General features: G+C 46.3%; 2 non-coding genes across 2 annotated transcripts; both read left to right on the top strand.

The window, feature by feature from the left end:
* The first annotated feature begins 13,686 nt into the window (after positions 1–13,686).
* Positions 13,687–13,762, top strand: LOC147717270 (small nucleolar RNA SNORD79). The gene has a single exon (XR_015296248.1). It is a non-coding gene; the product is annotated as a small nucleolar RNA SNORD79 (small nucleolar RNA).
* A 514-nt stretch (positions 13,763–14,276) lies between these two features.
* On the top strand, positions 14,277–14,360 carry LOC147717269 (small nucleolar RNA snR60/Z15/Z230/Z193/J17). Its single transcript, XR_015296172.1, has one exon. It is a non-coding gene; the product is annotated as a small nucleolar RNA snR60/Z15/Z230/Z193/J17 (small nucleolar RNA).
* Positions 14,361–18,365: the final 4,005 nt, after the last annotated feature.

Raw genomic sequence — 18,365 nt, 5'->3', positions numbered from 1 at the left:
GTCAGAGCGAGGGAATCGTACTTTCAAACTCCCTCACCGTGTTGGTACCCCATGCGGTCGACACCCTTTTGAACCAAACCAAGACCCAACACCTGACTAGCGCACGACTGACAGGGTACGAATTGACGCTACTTGCACCCCACATCACACTAAAGAGATGCACGACTTTGAATCCTGCCACACTGTTGCCCCTACCTGGAAATGACCCCGACGTGCCTCCCATACACGACTGTGTGACCCTCACGGACGAACAGACTAGGAGTAGAGTTGACCTCCGAGACACTGCTTTTACAAACCCTGATGGAGAGCTATGGGTAGACGGCTCATGCATCAAACTCCCTGATGGCACCACTTCAGCTGCTTATGCAGTAACGACAGCCCGAACAGTAGTTGAGACAGCCTGCATCACACAACGATCTGCACAGGCGGCAGAGCTGTTAGCCCTCACACGAGCATGCATCATAGCAGCAGGAACCACCGCGAACGTATACACAGACAGTCAGTATGCCTTCGGGGTGGTTCACCCTTTTGGGCTCCTATGGAGGGAAAGGGGATTCCTGACATCACACGGCACCCCCATCCTTCACGGAGATCTGGTTTCTGCTTTGATTGAAGCAGTTCTCCTCCCCAAACGATTAGCAGTAATCAAATGCCAGGCACACAAGAAGGTGACAGACTTAGTCGGACAAGGGAACGCACTGGCCGACATCACTGCACGAACCACAGCTGAGAATAAGACGGTGACACGCATATATGTGACCAGGTCACAAGCAGAGAAATGGACTGACGCTAGGGAAATGATAGAGACATCCAGTCGGCCAGCACCCCTCACGAACTGACCGAGTGGGCACAGGTGGGTTTGAAGGACGATGAGGGCTGCTGGCGGACAAAAGATGCAAACAGATGGCTGCTGCCTGACTCATACCTGATCCCGATACTGACTATGGCACATTCCCCCGCACACATAGGATCTGCACCCATGATCAAACTCATTTCCAAAGTCTGGTACAACGACAAAATCCCCGACTCAGCCAAACGCCTGGTCCAGCAGTGCCTTATCTGTTTGCAACACAACCCCGGGAAAGGAACTGTGGTGCCCCGGGGAGGGTTTGGGATCCCCGATCACCCCTTTGAGGTCCTCCAGATGGATTACATCCAGCTAGAGAGATGCCAAGGCTTGAAGTATGTACTAGTCATTGTATGTGCCTTCAGCAAATGGGTAGAGGCCTATCCAACCCGTGACAACACTGCCATGACTACTGCCAAAGTACTACTGAAAGAGTTTTTCCCTCGCTATGGCCTTTGTCGAATTTTATGGAGCGACAATGGCCCCCACTTCATAGCTGAGGTTATCCAACTAATCTTGAAAGGGTTGGGGGTAAAGCAGAGATTTCATGCAGTCTTCCACCCCCAATCCGCCGGTTTGGTGGAGCGACATAATGCCACATTGAAGCTGAAACTGTCAAAAATAGTGGCCACCACTGGACTTAAGTGGCCAGATGCCCTTCCACTGGCATTGCTATCGATGCGCTCCACGCCCACCAAACACCATTTGACCCCCTCGAGGTTGTATTCGGGCGACCGATGAACCTCTGGACTGCCCCCAAACCGACCTCCATTCATGACGTCCCGGACGTCCTACTGTCTGATTATTTGGGCAAGTTAACTAAAACGTTGTCTGTCATTCATCAACAGGTGCAGCAGGCCATCCCCGATGCTTCCAGGGGTCCGGGTCACGACATCCAACCGGGGGACTATGTACTAGTCCGGAACTTTCAACGGGCCAAGAGTCTGGAACCCCGGTGGACGGGCCCCTGGCAAGTACTGATCACCACCCGGACGGCGCTTCGAGTGGAGGGGAAACGGCACTGGCTGCACGCACACCACTGCAGGAGGGTCTCCCCGACCCTGGCCACGACAGAAAACGTCAACACCCAAGAAGAGCTCCTGAACAAAGACCGGCCAGCATTGAACTGTTATCCCGATACCGAGGCACTTGAACTTGCAAAATTCCCTGATCCCACTGTGCCATCCAGAGAAGGGTATTTCCTGCGTCGAAAGGAGGGAGCTTTGGCTAAGTAGGCCACGGACTAAGTTAAATCTCAGAACGGTGACCTAAGCACAACTAAGGGTTACCCGGAGAGAAGCTAAACGAAGTCTGTGGTTCTGCCCGCTACCGAGCACCTTGAAGATGATGGAAGCGCCAGATAAGAAGATGATGGAAGCGCCAGATAAGAAGATGATGGAAGCAACCGGAAATACCCACTATAGAAACCCAAAGACTGACAATTTGCACAAATCAAAGACAATCGCCCTCTTTATCGTCCTCCTCTTCTGCCTCCTCCTCATGACCTCCTTCTGGATTCTGGAGGGAAGCATCCCCGCTCATCAGGCATTGCTACCCACTGCATAACCGACCCCCATGAAAGAGCATCACCTGATCTCCCTGTCGCCTCAGCTCCGAGAAAGGCGCAGGGAATTCTGGAACAATTCCTTCGTGCAACTGTTGCACCAACACAACCTTGCTGCAAATGCCACGACTGCTGGATCTGCGGATTGCTCCCGCATGCCACTGGACACTCCATCCCCTTCATCCCTTCTCCTTTCTCAGTTCACGGCTCCTGCCTTGCCTGGCTGATCCTCATGCAAGAGAGCCGCAAGGACAACGCCACTTCCGGTCAGACAGTATCACACTTCTACTATGGGTTTTGGCTGAACAAAACCGGAAGGACCGCTGCTCCCCTGTGTCCTGCGCCCTCGGGTGCCGCCTTCCTTATGAACATCCCAGCCAGAGAACGTGTTGAAGTGCAAGTGCTCCACAATCCAGCTAGACCCACCTTCTCTCATCTGCAGAAACAGACTGCCGCCACTCTGACTGTGGCCCTGTCCGTTATCAATGTCACAGGTCTTGTGTGCCTCGAAGGCCGGGGAACGCAGCTGGTGGGTCACAGTTCCTGCCGCATCACCAGAACATTGGACTCAGTTGATCCCCCTTCCTTTGTTGCTTCTCCAAATATGTACTTTGTTTGTGGCACCAAAGCTTACACCTGGCTCCCGGAAGTTTGGAAGGGTACCTGCTACATCGCCTTCGTTCTCCCTCCCACATATGTAGCCCCTGCTAACCATCACCGGCAGAGGCGCGCAAATGACATTGAACAAGCCGACTCCACTGGAGCACAGTTCCTGGATGCAGCAAAGGGACTTGTTCCTCTGTGGGGCCCAATGGCGAACAGTCGCGCCATCCGACACCTGACCCAGGCAGTGGAAACAACGATCAACATCACGGCTGGCATCCTCGCTAACAACACGGCGGAGCTTCAGGCGGTCCGCCTTGTGGCCCTTCAAAACCGCCTTGTTCTAGATGTGGTTCTAGCCGATCGAGGAGGAGCATGCCGCATCATCGGATCTAGCTGTTGCACCTATGTGCCAGATAACTCGCCCTCAGTCTACAACGCAATTGAACACCTTCACAGACTTTCCTCGGAGGTTCACCAAGAACAAGATGGATGGTCGTTGGGGAGCTGGTTTTGGGACACTTTGAAGGACTGGGGTTGGAGGTTGTTTTCCTTTTTATTGATACCGATCGTGATACTATGTGTGTGTTGCTTAAGTATCCAATGCCTGCCATCCTTGTGTGCACTCGCTACTAACTGTATGTGCCCAAAGACTTTGGACTTCAGAAATGAGTGCATGAGTCCCCTCTATGAAGTAGAAATACGTGGCCTTATGGGGATAAATCCGAACTGACAAGTTGGCGAGACATGTTAAAAGGGAGGACTGTGGAATTTTAGTACACAAGCTGAACATCATCTGCGCCAGCTTGTCACCCACGTACAACATGCACGACAGCCATTTTAGGTATCATGGTCTCCCTGTCCACGATCGATCGCCAGCGTGCTCCCCTGACCCTGCGAGCACCCTCCGCGCACCCTGGCCTTCTCCCCCCCTCCCTCACATGGGCAAGTCATAAACCTTCTTCTTCTGCATGACTCTGTCCTTGGGAGTCACGCTCGCGCCTGACCAACACCTCCTTTCCTTTCATGAATACCCCTCTGTTGGTAAACTCTCCCTCCGCGCTTGATTGTCCACGCGGCATGAATACCTCTCCTTTGATGACCCCTTCCCCCGAGTCCGATTGTCCACACAGGTCCGAGGCCATCGCCTAGCCGGGAGATACAGTTTACTGCCCCCTATTGTATGGAGTCGCTCCTCTTCAAAGGACCCACTATTGATCATGGCCTCCCCACCCCCTGGGATACGATCAGGCGCACACATCCTAAGAATCGATGGAACACCCAGCTGCGTGATAGCCCCCTCCTATTATCAGCAGGGTGAGGACCTCTATTGTGGATGTATGTGGGGGTGGGTCTGACACGAGGATTACGGGGATGTCTTTTTATAAGTTCAAAGAGTTTTTATACAATAAAGAATGTTCACATGTCATAAACCAGGGTATAAGAGGCCAGGCCTCAGAGAGGCTGAGAGAGCACCTCGAGACGATACCTTGTTGTCTGATCTGATGTGTTCTGCTCCGTCGGAATAAAAACTTCTGTTTCCTGCCTTCCAGTCTCCAGCGCCTGCCTCTTTGTTTGGTAACTAGAGTGGTATAGAGGCGGTTAACGCCGGGCAATCTTGAAACAGGCCATCAGCCCTACCCTTATTCTACAAGCCCATTGCTTTTATAAGTAGAAGGCTGACCCCTAGAGAGAAACGTTGGTCAGCTATAGAGAGGGAGGCCTTTGCTGTGGTTTGGGACCTGAAGAAGTTAAGGCCATACTTGGTTGGCACTCACTTCAAGATTTAGACCGACCATAAGCCCCTCTTATGGCTAAATCAAATGAAGGGTGAAAACCCCAAACTTCTTAGGTGGTCCATTTCCCTACAGGGGATGGACTTTACAGTGGAGCACCGCCCAGGGACTGACCATGGTAATGCAGATGGTCTCTCCCGGTACTTCCACTTAGAACAAGAAGACTCACCTGGTCAAGGTTAGTTTAATGTCCCTAAGTTTGGGGGGGGGGTTATGTAGGAGAGTGGGGTCTGCAATCCTATGGTCACCCCCGATTTTTGCTTTTTGCTTCACTGGTTTACGACTTTCCCTGGCTGTGGGCCTGCTAATCAGACCCACAGCCTAGCTGTTCTCTCTCTAAATTGACAAGCATGTACCTTAGGTGCATTTACCAATTGGTACTGGGCCACCTTATCAGTCCCTGTACAGCATACCTTAGGTATCCAGGACATAGGTGTACCCAGGGTCTACCAGGGGCTGCAGCATGTATTATGCCACCCCTGGCTGGCCACCCAAATCTGACACAACTGGCTGCACGACAGCTGGGGCAAGGTGGTGTAATCACCCTTTTCTTTAGATATAGTATTCCTATATCTAACCCTAAAATGGACACATATATTCCTATCAGTCACTCCTATGGCAGGCCTTATCAATCCTGAAGGCAGAGTGCTGGGAATTATGTGAGATGGTGCTTTGGCATGAGCTGAGCCCGTTTGCAGCTTGCGGAACCAAGTCCTAATAGCTGTTCCATGATAACGCTATACCATATACTCTTAAGTGCATTATGTACCTCGCGGTAAAATACTAACTTTGGCATAGCATTATAAAAACATGTCGAGTAAGGTGTCATACGAATTGGAATACTAACCCCTCACCAATTCTGGCGACGGGGTTAGCATTCCACCCTTCTAGAGGGACACGACATGTATGTAACTGTGAACCCCGGTTAAAGTTAACTCGAGCCTCAGCATCACAAAATGGATGCTGCCACCACAGACACAAGTCTGACCTCCTGCTGCTGGGAGTCTTTCCAGCGAGGAGGGCTCAGACAAAGGGTTTCCTGTCAGGGGCGGTGCTAGCACCATCCCAGACAGGATTTTGTGTATCCCAGGTAGGCAGGGCTGAGAGGAAGGTGACTGCAAGTGGCACCCCGGTGCTCACTGTGCATATGCCGGCTCAAACCAGTTCCAGGGGCACCCCAGCCCCTGAGCTGGGGAGAGACCGGACAAAGGAGAGGGGTGTAACCACCCCCCTCCTGGTCCCACCCATGGGCAGGACCTAGTCGCGTGCCAGCCCCTTTTCTTAGGATAAAGGTAGGAGTTGGCCCCCTTCCCAAATTAGATAATCTTGAATCTTGAACCACTTTCCACGAAAGGAACTCTTGACATTCTCTGAAGACTCTCCCTTGTGGCTAAGGAGTAGCCACCCTGCACCAGCAGGCCCCACCTAAGCGGTTGCGGTTTGCTGCACGTCCATCCTCCGGATCAAGACTGACCAGCTCGACGAGACCCGGATTCCCTGCCATCTCTGACCTCTACCTGCATCATCAGCCCAGCTGAGATTCGTGGGTGCGACGAGACCTGTGGGACCGGCTATCTTCAAGACCTGCACGACGCTTAACCAGCACGACCGCCGAGGGATCCTCGAGTGAGTGCACTGGGGTTTGAGAAGCCCCAACCCTGAGCAGCTCCAGCACCGAAGTCCAGACCCCCAGCATCCACGAGATCTGCGTGGGGCCCTTCTGCTTCTTTGCTGCTTGCCACGTTGTCCGGTCACTTGCCCGTTGGCTAGTGGCCCCCCTGACGACGTACCACGATGTTTTCACCGCTGGTCTAGGTCCTCTAGACTGGCCCTTGCTCCTTGTTCAACAAGAAGTGCCCTGGACCCTCCTGGTCCACTCCAGATGCCATTTTGACTCCACTGCGTGGGCTTGCCTTTGCCAAGGCTTGTTGCTCCAATCTTGGATCCAGCATCGCCGACAGCAGACACCATCGTGGGACAGCTCGCACCTCCAGCCTGGACGCCGACAATGCCTCCTGGTCCGTGTGACTGCAGAGTCCAGCGTCACCCACTCACCTGATCGCGGTGACTTCATCCGGTGCCATCTTGGTGCCCACACAATCACTGGCTAGTGATTGAGACCTGAGTCCCCTCTGCTTTCAGGTCGTCTTCATCACTGATCCAACCTTGGATCACGCCGAACATCTTCACTGGTCGCCTGCCAGCAACATCTTCTTCCAGGCTCCATAGACTACAACGGGGATTCCCGACGTCATTTGAACCCTATGCAGCCGCAGCCCCTGGGCTAGGTAACCCGAGCATTTCGGTGCTTCAGCAGAGGTTCACTATCCTAGTGTCCAGATCCTTTTTCGTTTTTAGTCTACCTAGTCGGATTCGTCCGGAAACAGTAACTTTAGAATTACTAGCATCCATAGACTTTGTCCCGCATCCCGCGTAAGAGTTCACACTCTGCACCCGAGTTCCCTAGGCCTCCTGCTCCTAACCTTAGGGTTCAGTAAGGTAGTCCTAGCGGTCCTGAAGCCTCTGGATCATGTTACTTACCTGCTAGTATTTCGCATTCCACTTTTAGAGTATATGGTTTTTCGTGCCCCTCGGGCATTTGTGTTATTTGTGCAACTTGCAGTATTTTCTTAAGAGTTTTGTATTGTGCTTAGCTCCCTGAGTCATAAAGAGTTCAGGGTAGACTTGATATTAATAAATATACTTTATTTTTATAACAACTTGTGTGATGTCCTTTCACTTGGTTTTCAAGGGGTATTTGTGATGGTAAAACAGCTGGCTTAACACGCCCTCTAGAGTTTAGCCTAAAGACTGCTCTTGTCCATGCTACTAGGATAGCTGGTCTATAAGGTTGACTTACAACCAATCATCAATAAGGGTTGTTTGTAATGATACAAAGTGATCACTAGAATAGTGAGCACTATATATCAGGCCAACTTCTCACAACACCTACAACTTGGATGTGTTCACCTGAGAGAGGAAGATTTTGAATTTCTACTGATCTAACTGTAGAACCTGTGTCCACTAGGAAATTAACATTTACACCATTCTCCTTTCCATTCACAAAAGGACCAGACTGATATACCTCCAGAGTTGCGCCACGCACGCACTCCACTTCATCTCCTAGGCACCGCCAATAACTCTCATCGGAATCATTTCCATCCGATCTGAACCAATACTGCGGAACAGCAGCTACACTCTATGATCTTTTTACCTGCTCTCCTCCATAGAATCCTGTCTCTGCACTGTATTTCTGTAGATTAACACTCTGTGGGAGAGGCGTAGTGGCACCTGGCTCTGTTGGGTAACTACCTGTTGCTGTGGTGGTGACTGTTGATTTGTCTCATTCTGCACCTGTGGATTCAATTATTTATTTTCAGGATTTATTTTCGGGGTAACTTACGCTTGTTCTTCCATTGCCCTATCTTTCCGCAACTGTGACATGGCTATTTCTTTTTAGCCTCATCTATATTCATTTGCCCTTTTCCTTTATTCATATTACCTTTCATTTTTTGTCTGACCCACGTCAGTAGCTTGATTAGTCAATTGTGCTTCTTGTTGTTCTGCAACTTTTACTTGCACCCACATTGCTTTTTCTTTAAGCTTACGCTGTCTTGCTTCAATATCGTCACTACAATATTTTGCATAACACAGGATTTCATCTACTGAACTGGATTGCCAACAAATCATGTGATGTTTTATCATGTCTCCTATTTCAAGTCTCAACCAAACACAAACCTATATACAAAATGACTCATATCTTTCTCACTCAAATTTTCATATCCACTATATTGTTTAAAAACTAAAAGCAATCTTTCGTAGTAAGCATGTACTGATTCTTTAGGCTCTTGAGTAGTTCCATCAATTTCTACCCTATCCCTTTCTTTTGGAGGAATTTTATTTTTCAAAAATGTTATGACGTGTTCATATTTCCTCATTACCTCCGGACCTGGAGCATCTGTTTTTGCATCTCTTGGAAATTCCCCTTTTGGCCAATAAATGTAATTTTACATTCTGTCAACAAATCTGCAGGTACAACTATGTCGAACAATCCATCTAAGTCTTCCCACAACACCTTCAGAACTTTCACAAACCTGTCTACTTGTCTATACCATTCTACAGGTTTCTCTCGTAATCTTGGAAAATCATTTGTAAATGATAATATATCCTGTCTAGTCCACGGTACATGTACATAACCTCCTCCTTGTATTTCTCTCATAGGATATTCAGTTACTACTGGTTATTTTTCTTTAACAGGGAAAGCTAAATATGTTTTATCGTTGGCCTCTTCCTTTTTCTTTATCCACCTGCTACTCCATCGGTCTACATCCCCCCATTTTCTCAATAATACAATTAATTCTTTTATTTGGGTCAATCTTCCTGCTGTATTCAAATTATCTATATCTTTTTCAGTGAAATCAACTCTGCAAGGTTTCTGTAACAATTTTATTTTCGCAATTTCTATGCCTAATTCATTTGCTGTTTCTTCTAGTTTTCAATGTAGATTCTTAGCTCTCCAAGTTATACTTTTACACATAAACATCAGTTCGTCATCCTGATAAGTTTTTAGCCTCACTGTCCCAATGGTTCCAATAATAAGCTCTTCCATATATATTTTAAATCTAACCGCATCTAAAAGTTTAGGTTCCGAGTCTTTCCTTTGTGATGTTTTAACCCAATCATTTAATTCTTCTGCTGTTGGTTCTACCGGAGTTTTAGTCAAATCTATTCTATCTACACTTCTCTCTGGAGTTTCAGTTTCTGTTCCCATAGGAATCCTATATATTGGACATTGATTCATAGTTAAATCAGGTGGTGTTGTTCTAATTGTACTCTTTGTTTCAATAAAGTCAGGATACATTTTTTCTCTAACTTTTTGCATACCGGAATTCAAAGGAATTGTTAACGAATGCTCATCTATTTTCTTATTTTCAAAAACTGGTATTACAGGACCTATAGTTACTCGTACAGTTACAGCTTCTACATTCTTTGTTAATTCTGTGATTCTCTCGGCTAATACTTTTGTCGATCTCTCTAATTCAGAAGTACTAGGTTTTTCAATTTGTATTAACTCTTGCTTTTCAGGGGGACTTTTTACTTCGGAACATCGTTTTGGGGTTTTCGTTAATCCAATCTCCATTGTCAGTGCATTTGGTGTCACCACTGCAGAAGTTGGTTGATATGGAGGGGGTCTTCTATTTAGAATATCCTCCAGCACCTCGTATTCTGTGTCACTAACTCCACAATCACCTTTTACTGATATTTGATGTTTTCTTTTCTCAGTACATTTTCTCCCTACAGTCTCATCAACTGTTCGCATTGGATACACTCCATCCCACATATCAGCACATCTCCATTGTTTCATCCTACTCTCATGTGTAGTTCCCCATAATCCTCTTGGACTACATCGATTTTCTTTTGCATTTCTAAATCTTTCTTTTATACATTTCATCTTCCCATTCCATCAAAGCTTCAAATTGTGTGGGCCTAGGTCTCAGTTCAGGTTTCATCATCTTTTCTCTCAAGTTTTGTAACACCGCTGTGCTAAACAAACCTATTTCTGGAAATGCCAATATTCCATCTCCGTTAGTGTATTTCACCCAATTCTCTAACCATATACAAGTATGTTAGCTATGTTTTGTCATCATGTATGATGCTGGGGTTTTCGGCGGAGGAAGTACTTTTCCCTCCCTGGTAACTATTTCTTTGTCTTTCTTAAATAGATTCTTAATTTTCTTGAACCATGAAGGGTTCTCCCTATCTTGCTCATAATAATAATCAATTTTCACAAATTTTCTCCTCAAATTAATCGTATGCTCCTTTTTAGGTCGAGGACCGAGAAGGCTGCGCTTGCGCAGTCTCCGGGAGGAGAATTAATGCTTCTTAGTAGGGCTGTAGAACCCGCCTCCCTGCCCAGTCACTCCTCCATTGGCTGGCTTCCTAAACGGAGGCCAGCCATTGGAGGAGAGAGCCGTCACTCCGATTTAGCCCCGTCTTTTTCGGATTTGGGGGCGTAAGTTTTGCTGTTCTTAGACAGTGACGTTGTCTGTCACTCAAAACAGCAAAATCACGCCCCCAATCCGAAATAGTTCAGAAGCTTGAGGCCGCCATTTTGTTTCCTTCGCAGTGAAGGTGAGCCGTTCCTCGCTGTCCTCTTGAGTCACCGAACAATAGTGCCTGTTTAAACGGATTATTATTCATAGGTATGTAAACTACATGTTTTAACTTCTTTCTTTCACTCAAGAGGTCCTCCCGTAAGCCTGGAGCACAACCACGCACCGTGGAGTTCATAGTGGCAGCTGCTGATGAAATCCCTCGGGTAGGCCTGAGCGGCCGTGGTAGGAAGCAGAGCCGTGCCTCGGGTTGCTGAGTCATGGGAGGGCTGGCAGCCCTGATACAAATGCAGGTAATACGTATATTTTCATATCAACTTTTACTCCTGTACCATAGAGGATTACGTGCTCAGCCCTCGGCTCCCCTCTCTTCGGGAGCAACGGCCGCCCCCGCCATTACCTGCCCCGGCCCGCCTCCCTCCCGCACTCACCTGAGGCCCAGCGCGGACAGTGCAGCCCGACCGAGGGGCCTCTAATATCTGCGACCGGACACACCCTGCGCCTCCTCCCGCACCTACCCCTGAGCCCGCGGGGCGCTGGCAGCGGACTTGACACAGTCCGGAGCGACGCGGCACCCGGCAGACAGCGAGCACAGCTTTGAATTTGATTGTTTTTTTAAATGAATTCTGGGGTTGTGTTTCTGGCATTATGGAAGGAGTGGGGAGTGGTGTTACGTTCTAATAAAAATAGGCTTTAGAATTAGTGGGGCCCTCTGGGGCCATGGAGGCTGCTGAGGCGTGTGTTATAACCCTGTCTGTCATTTAGTCCTAGATACAGTAGAATATGCATAATCGAGTCTTGAGCCGACGACAGCGTAAATGGCCCACCTTTTCCCATCTTCCCTGAGGAACAGAGAGTGTTTCCTTAACAATTTCAGATGAATGGTCCAAGATGAAAAGTACAAGGTAAGCGATTTAGGAGTGTTACACTCCACAGTACAAATACCACAGGATACCCCTGCACCCTTCCTGAGCAAAACGATTAGAGTTACTAGCACCCAAGAAGCACTACTATACTTTGCCATTGCTGGCAATGCGTGGTTTCAAAGATAAACTTCACGTAACACATGAACTACACTTAGGCACTGTATTCATGCAAGACACAGGATAAGCGGTTGCAAGTATGGAAGACTTAATTTCTGATTAGATTTCTGTGACATTTGACATACGGCAGGCTCACATACCGTTCTACAGGCTGCAGAGTAGAAACATTCTGCAAAATAATGTCAAATCGACCAAATCAGTGACAGGTAATTTGCCTGCAGAATGCAATTTCTCAGACACATTCCTAAATAAGTTTGCATTGTATGCGCAGTTACTGAGCTGGAGACTCTACTGCACCCGGGCTAGACAAGGCCTCACGTGGTCTTGATGAATGTGGATTGTACGGTTCAATTTTTGGCCAGTCGCATCATGGCGTAGGGAGTAACCTTTGCAGTCGATAGCCGAGATCAGCGTAGAAGGAAGAACGATGTCATCGCACGCTTTTAAATGTGCATCGATTGTGATGTTCGTATCTCTAAAATGTTTCGTCTGAGAGCTGCAGCATTACATGACTCTAATGACGGATTTATACACAATTTTTGAGTTCAAATATGTTTCCGTTAATATTAAACTATATTTTGGGGCATTCACCTGCACAACGATAATTCAAAGGAATTAAACTTGAGATTTACTGCAGTTACTGTTTTAATGTTCACGTTTTAGCCAGTCGCTCATTGCCTGTTTAAAGTTTAATTGAACGCCGAGTGCTGCTGCAACTCGGGAATGTGTCGTAACAAGGTGTGGTGCTTCTTTAATGTCGATAATCTCCTTCCAACGCAGTTAATGTCTTGATTTTTCTCATTAACGCCGGTGCATCAGCTTGATGAAAGAGAACAAGAGTAGTCAGAAGCGGTTAGGTTATTTTTAGCCTGTTGGGCGTGTTGGAATGATCCTAACTTAACCGTTTGTGTGAAATGCTTACTTTTGAGCCCCCCCCCTAACTTCCCAGTCTGTGGGGGGTGGGGGGACCGCTTTATGTCCAGACTGTGTCGAGGGGCTTCGGCACGGTCGCCGCAGCTTTCGCACATTTAGGGTCCGGCATATAGTATAGTTGACCGAGCCTGTGATGTAAGAGCAGTGGACACGTTTTCCTGACCACATATGATCAACGGAGGCTCGCACGTGTTTCATTTGTATTACCAGAAATTTGTGACTAAAATGTTTTTCATTGCTTTTAGGAATGGGGGATGGACCAACAAGAGTAAATAGGTAAATACGGTCTTGTTACCATTCCTTTCTTCAATACTGCACTGCCTGCTCTGACCAATGCTTAAAAAAGTAAAAGTGAACATTTTCGACATTGCATGGCTCAAATGCATTTTGAAAATGCCTAGCTTGCTGTTTGAACCCCGGAGCTAGCAAAGGCGAATCCAGTGACACTTAAAAAAAAAATAGAAAAAAAAATTGAATATTCATGTCGTTATAACTTCAGTCTCACTTGCAGAAATGTATATTTACATTTCAAATGGTTGAGTGCTCCACCTGGTATTGGGACGCTCAATCTGTAATAACTCGAAGGAATTAAACTGTGGGTAGGCCAGCGGAAGCAGTAAAGAATACAACTTTACTATGTACATTTATCCGCCCCTATTTAGGGAATCCTAGACGTGTTCAGTAGTTTGCCCCTCGTCCTCCTATCTCTGTTCTTGGCGTCTTGATCGTGTATCATGGAATGGTTCTAGATGTTACATTTAGTTTTGTAATCTACAATCTAGCTCTGTGCTGCTTATGATGACTATTAAACAAATGGGAATCTCTCTGAAAAAGGATGAGGGATACACTTGGAGCTGAAAGTGCACAGGGCTGACTGGCGTGGAAATGTACCCGTGGAGAACGTGCTCACTAAAATACTGCTTTCATAATTGCAGGACCACATTTGCTGGAAATTGCACTGGTTCTGAGGTGACCGAGAACAAGCTGATTACATTTCAGTGGGCTGCCAATGGACGTGGCGCTGGAGAAACGCAACGTGCCCGGATGAAGCTGGTAAGTGTTGGTTGAAGGTGTTTAAATTCTCGTGCCAGTTTGTTTTCCTCACTAGATTGATATGGTTATTTTGTTGATGAAAGGCATGTAATTTTACTTAATCGTTTTTAGCCAAGTCACACTATCAGAAGTACACGTTTATCACCAGAGAGCTTTGCATGAAACTTCATAAATCGCTCGAGGGGCATGTGCTGCGTGCTAGCCTCTGCCCTAGTTAACCGACTTCTCAGGTAGGATTCCTCTGTGTGTCTTAGAGGGTACCCTGCATGTAGTGTTGTTAGTGTGTACTGCATTTTAGTAGCACGCAATGGGTCTGCGCCGAGATCGATATCATGATGATAACATAGTTCAGCACATGAACAGTGGTGAAAAAGAGCTCTTGTCTTTCGCTCCTATTTGATGTATGCAATCCTTTTTTTGTAGTTTGGGGTCACCCGTTCAAAATGCCCGCTTATTGTCTTCTTTCCTCAAATGCTTAGGTGGCAAAAGCAAGAAACCTAATATGAACATTCAGACTATCCCAAAACAATTTATAGCACACTAAACTTAACCTGAAAATTGCAAAATGCGATATTTATTATTATGACATCGTTCACTAAATTCCAAGAAATGGAAGAAGGGATGTACAGAGGCTTCAATTGAAAGGTTTAACAAAACAATGCTTTAGTGAGTATTGGAGTATTTCATAAAGAGAAAAAAAAGCTTTTTAAATGAGAAGATATGTAACTCATTATTGAATAACCTTCAAAGGATATTAAAAGCTCAGAACGCACCAACTCATCCATCTGGGCCCTGGGGGAAACATCCGTTACAACGCGGATGTTTCAACGCGGTGCTGTTATGACGCGTCCGTAACAACGCAAGTCGTTACCACGACTTGCGCTGGAGGGCGCTAGAAGATTAAAAATAGTAAATTTACTATTCCAACACCTTCCCTAGTGTCCACGGGGACTGGTGTTAGAATAGTAAATTATACTATTCGATATCCGCGCCCCCAACGCAAGTCGTGGTAACGACTTGCGTTGTAAGGGACGCGTTGTAACAGCACGCGTTGTGACGGTACGCGTTGTACCGTCACCAATCCGGGCCCTGGATATCCCCAAAGGAAAATAACCTTTTTATTTTATAATAAAATGGAAGAAAATTGTGGTGTCTTTGGAATGCCATTTTTTGCTTGCTCTTTGAAGCTCTCTGGTATTTTTGATCCGGTGTCGCCCCTCTCTGCTTTTGACAGCATGTTAAAAGTCGAGTCGAGTGGTTGTTTGGATGAACCGTGATCCGGATTTCAGCACTTCAAATCCCAGTCCGGGCCTCTGTTTCCCCTTAAAGCCCCATTAACTAGCTTGGGCCTTGCCTGTTCACTGTGGTGCCCTGGTCCTTCCTCACCTCCTGTTTGGGGTTTTGGGAATGTGTTTGGAGGAGATCACTTTACAAAAGGCGCTGCAGCCTCTGAGGGATCCCTCTAACCCAAGGCCTGCTCCCAAGTGACAGCAGGCTCTCTCGATAGAGACAGGCTAAAGCGGGCCCTCCAACTCCCAGGGGTGCTCCCCTCCCACTGTCTGTGTCTTTTTCCCGCCCCCTCCCGCTGATGAGGTCGCCACTCTCGTTTCTCTTGTGCCTGGAGAGTTTTGCGGTGTATCAGGAAACTGTTGCCTTTTATGCCAGGTCCATCATGGGCAGTGGAACGAGCGCTAATGAGCCTGGGATAGATTGTTCTTGTTTCTCCTGACAGCTTATGTGTGCTGATCAGCGGCATGAGAGGTAAGTGCCGGTCTTGAGGTGGGAGGTATTTGTAGCATGTTTGTTTGTTGCTTATTGTTAGCATGCATTCCACATCACTTTCAAACACACTACCTCACAACTTTACTCTCTCTCTATCTCACTAGCTCACTCTCTCTCTATCTCACTACCTCACTCTATCTATTTCTATCTCACTATCTCACTACCTCACTATATCACGACTCACTCCCTCAATAAATCACTACATCACTCTCTCACTAACTCACTCTCTATATCACTACCTCACAACTTCCCTCTCTCTCTATCTCACTACCTCACTCTCTCTCTTTCTATCTCACTAAGTCACTTTCACTCTCTCTTTCACTACCTCACTCTCTCTCTATCTCACTACCTCACAAACTCACTCACTGTTTCTAGCTCACTACCTCAGAACATCCCTCTCCCTCACTACCTCACTCTCTGTCTCTCACTACCTCACTCTCTATCTCTCACTACCTCACTCTCTATCTACCTCTCTCTCACTATATAACTCTCTCTACCTCACTACTCCACTCTATCTATCTCACTACCTCACTATCTCACAACTTCTCTCTCTCAAAACATCACTACCTCACTCTCTCACTACCTCACTCTCTAGCTCACAACTTCTCTCTCTCTCTCTCTAACTCACTAACTCAATCACTCTCTATCTCACTACCTCACTCTTTCTATCTCACTAACTCACTTTCACTCTCTTTCACTACCTCTCTCTATCTCACTACATCACAACATCACTCTATGCTTATATCTCACTACCTCACAACATCCCTCTCCCTCACTACCTCACTCTTTCACTACCTCACTCTCTATCTCACTACCTCACTCTCTATCTACCTCACTCTCTCTCACTACCTCACTCTCTCTCTGCTAATGCAATAGGTATCACATATGCAAAAAAAAGCTAATACCAATTGAAATGGCAATGCCATTTATTTAGGGATACAAAAAAGATAAAAAAAATACCAATAGCTCTACCTATAATATTGCCGAGACCATTGCATTGTAAATGCTTGTTCAGTCTGTCCCTATATTCTGACCTATCCCAGTGGGACTCACACTTAAGCACCAATCAGAACAATACACGTCACAATTTTACAGAGCTATTCCTGCGAATTTCTTGCTAATGCACCAATTAGAGTTGCATACGTCACAGTCACGTGGACCTATCCCAGCGCGACTCGAGTTGATGTCAGTTCTACTCCTGCTTCTAATGACCCCTCCTTTACTAAATTTATCGGCACTTTATTTATATACTTTATACAACTAAAATCAGTTAGTTACAACACAAAACACATTTCCATTGTCTATTTCTCTAGAACCAAAGTGATAGTTTGTCCAAGCATACAAGTTTTCTGTATTTCCAGTAGGTAGCGCTTACCTCTTTCCTACCACTGAATTTCGTTTCACCGATAAAGTTCCCTCTACCTTACCCTTCTATCAAGCAGATGGCAAACCTGTTTCTCTGGTGATAAGACTCATGTAGAAACTACAGCTCCTGAGAATTAAGGCCAGAGTTTCACAAGAATACCTAATGCGGTTCATTCAACGTGACTCACACAAGAATTCTCTAACATAACACCTTCCTGTGTTATCAACTTTGAAACTAGACAATGCACAATTCCATGCAACTACCTTGTTACATATATCAACTTCCTACTTCCCGGAAGCTTCAAAATTCCGATCACATATAATGTAATACAAACTTAACATATAGTGTTAACATAATACATCAATATTCAATAATCTCCAAACTGACCTATAGTAACCAGACCTCTGCTACCAAGAAATCTGATCCAGAGCGGCTCACAAACATCCCTCAAACTCATCCCACTTAAGCCCGGAGCAACTTAATTTACTCATCGGTGGGAGAATAACACTGCAAGTCACACATTCACACACCACACTGCCCCTGAATCAGTGAAACAGAAGGCGAGCTACTGGATAGCGGGGTACTTCACTAGCCTAATTTCAATATTGTATACATTATATACATATAAACATATCAATGTTTACTCAACCGACCTAAAGAAATAAACATCAAGGTACTCCGCTATTTTGTTCGATGGACCAACTGGTAGAAGTCAGTTGATGGCGATTAAGACCAGCTCAATCACAATATTCCCCTAACTTTTAGCATTTAAATTGTCAAGACTTTTAATCTAATAAAACAGACTCGAGTTTATATTTCATAAACTATACGTAGAATTCATTTAGGAAAGAAATTAACATATTCTTTAGACAAGCACTTATTTAGTACATTTAAGAAAAATTTGAAAACATATGACCAATTTGCCATAAGAAGATGACAGAACTGCATAGATCAGGTTTCCAAGCTGACTGTCTTTCTAACCTCCTCGATGTCTCTCTCCCGAAATAGTATCTCCGCAATCGATTTCTTTTCTTTGCCCCATCAAAAGTTTAAAGTCCAAAATATTTCAAAGTCCTTTGCACCACAACAAAATTGCTCAAACCGACAGCATGTCGTGGTGCCGTAAAACTCACGGAACCAACCTACCTTCCTCCTTCGCACACACTCTTTCATACCCTTTTCACTAACTATCTAACCCAAAATTAAAATTTTTAGGGTCCGCACTCATTTCCCATTGGTCCATTAGAGGGGTGGTGATGATCCCC

The sequence above is a fragment of the Lissotriton vulgaris genome, chromosome 5, assembly GCF_964263255.1.
Source record: "Lissotriton vulgaris chromosome 5, aLisVul1.2, whole genome shotgun sequence".
Taxonomy (NCBI): Eukaryota; Metazoa; Chordata; class Amphibia; order Caudata; family Salamandridae; genus Lissotriton; species Lissotriton vulgaris.
This window is presented reverse-complemented; position numbering and strand designations above follow the sequence as displayed.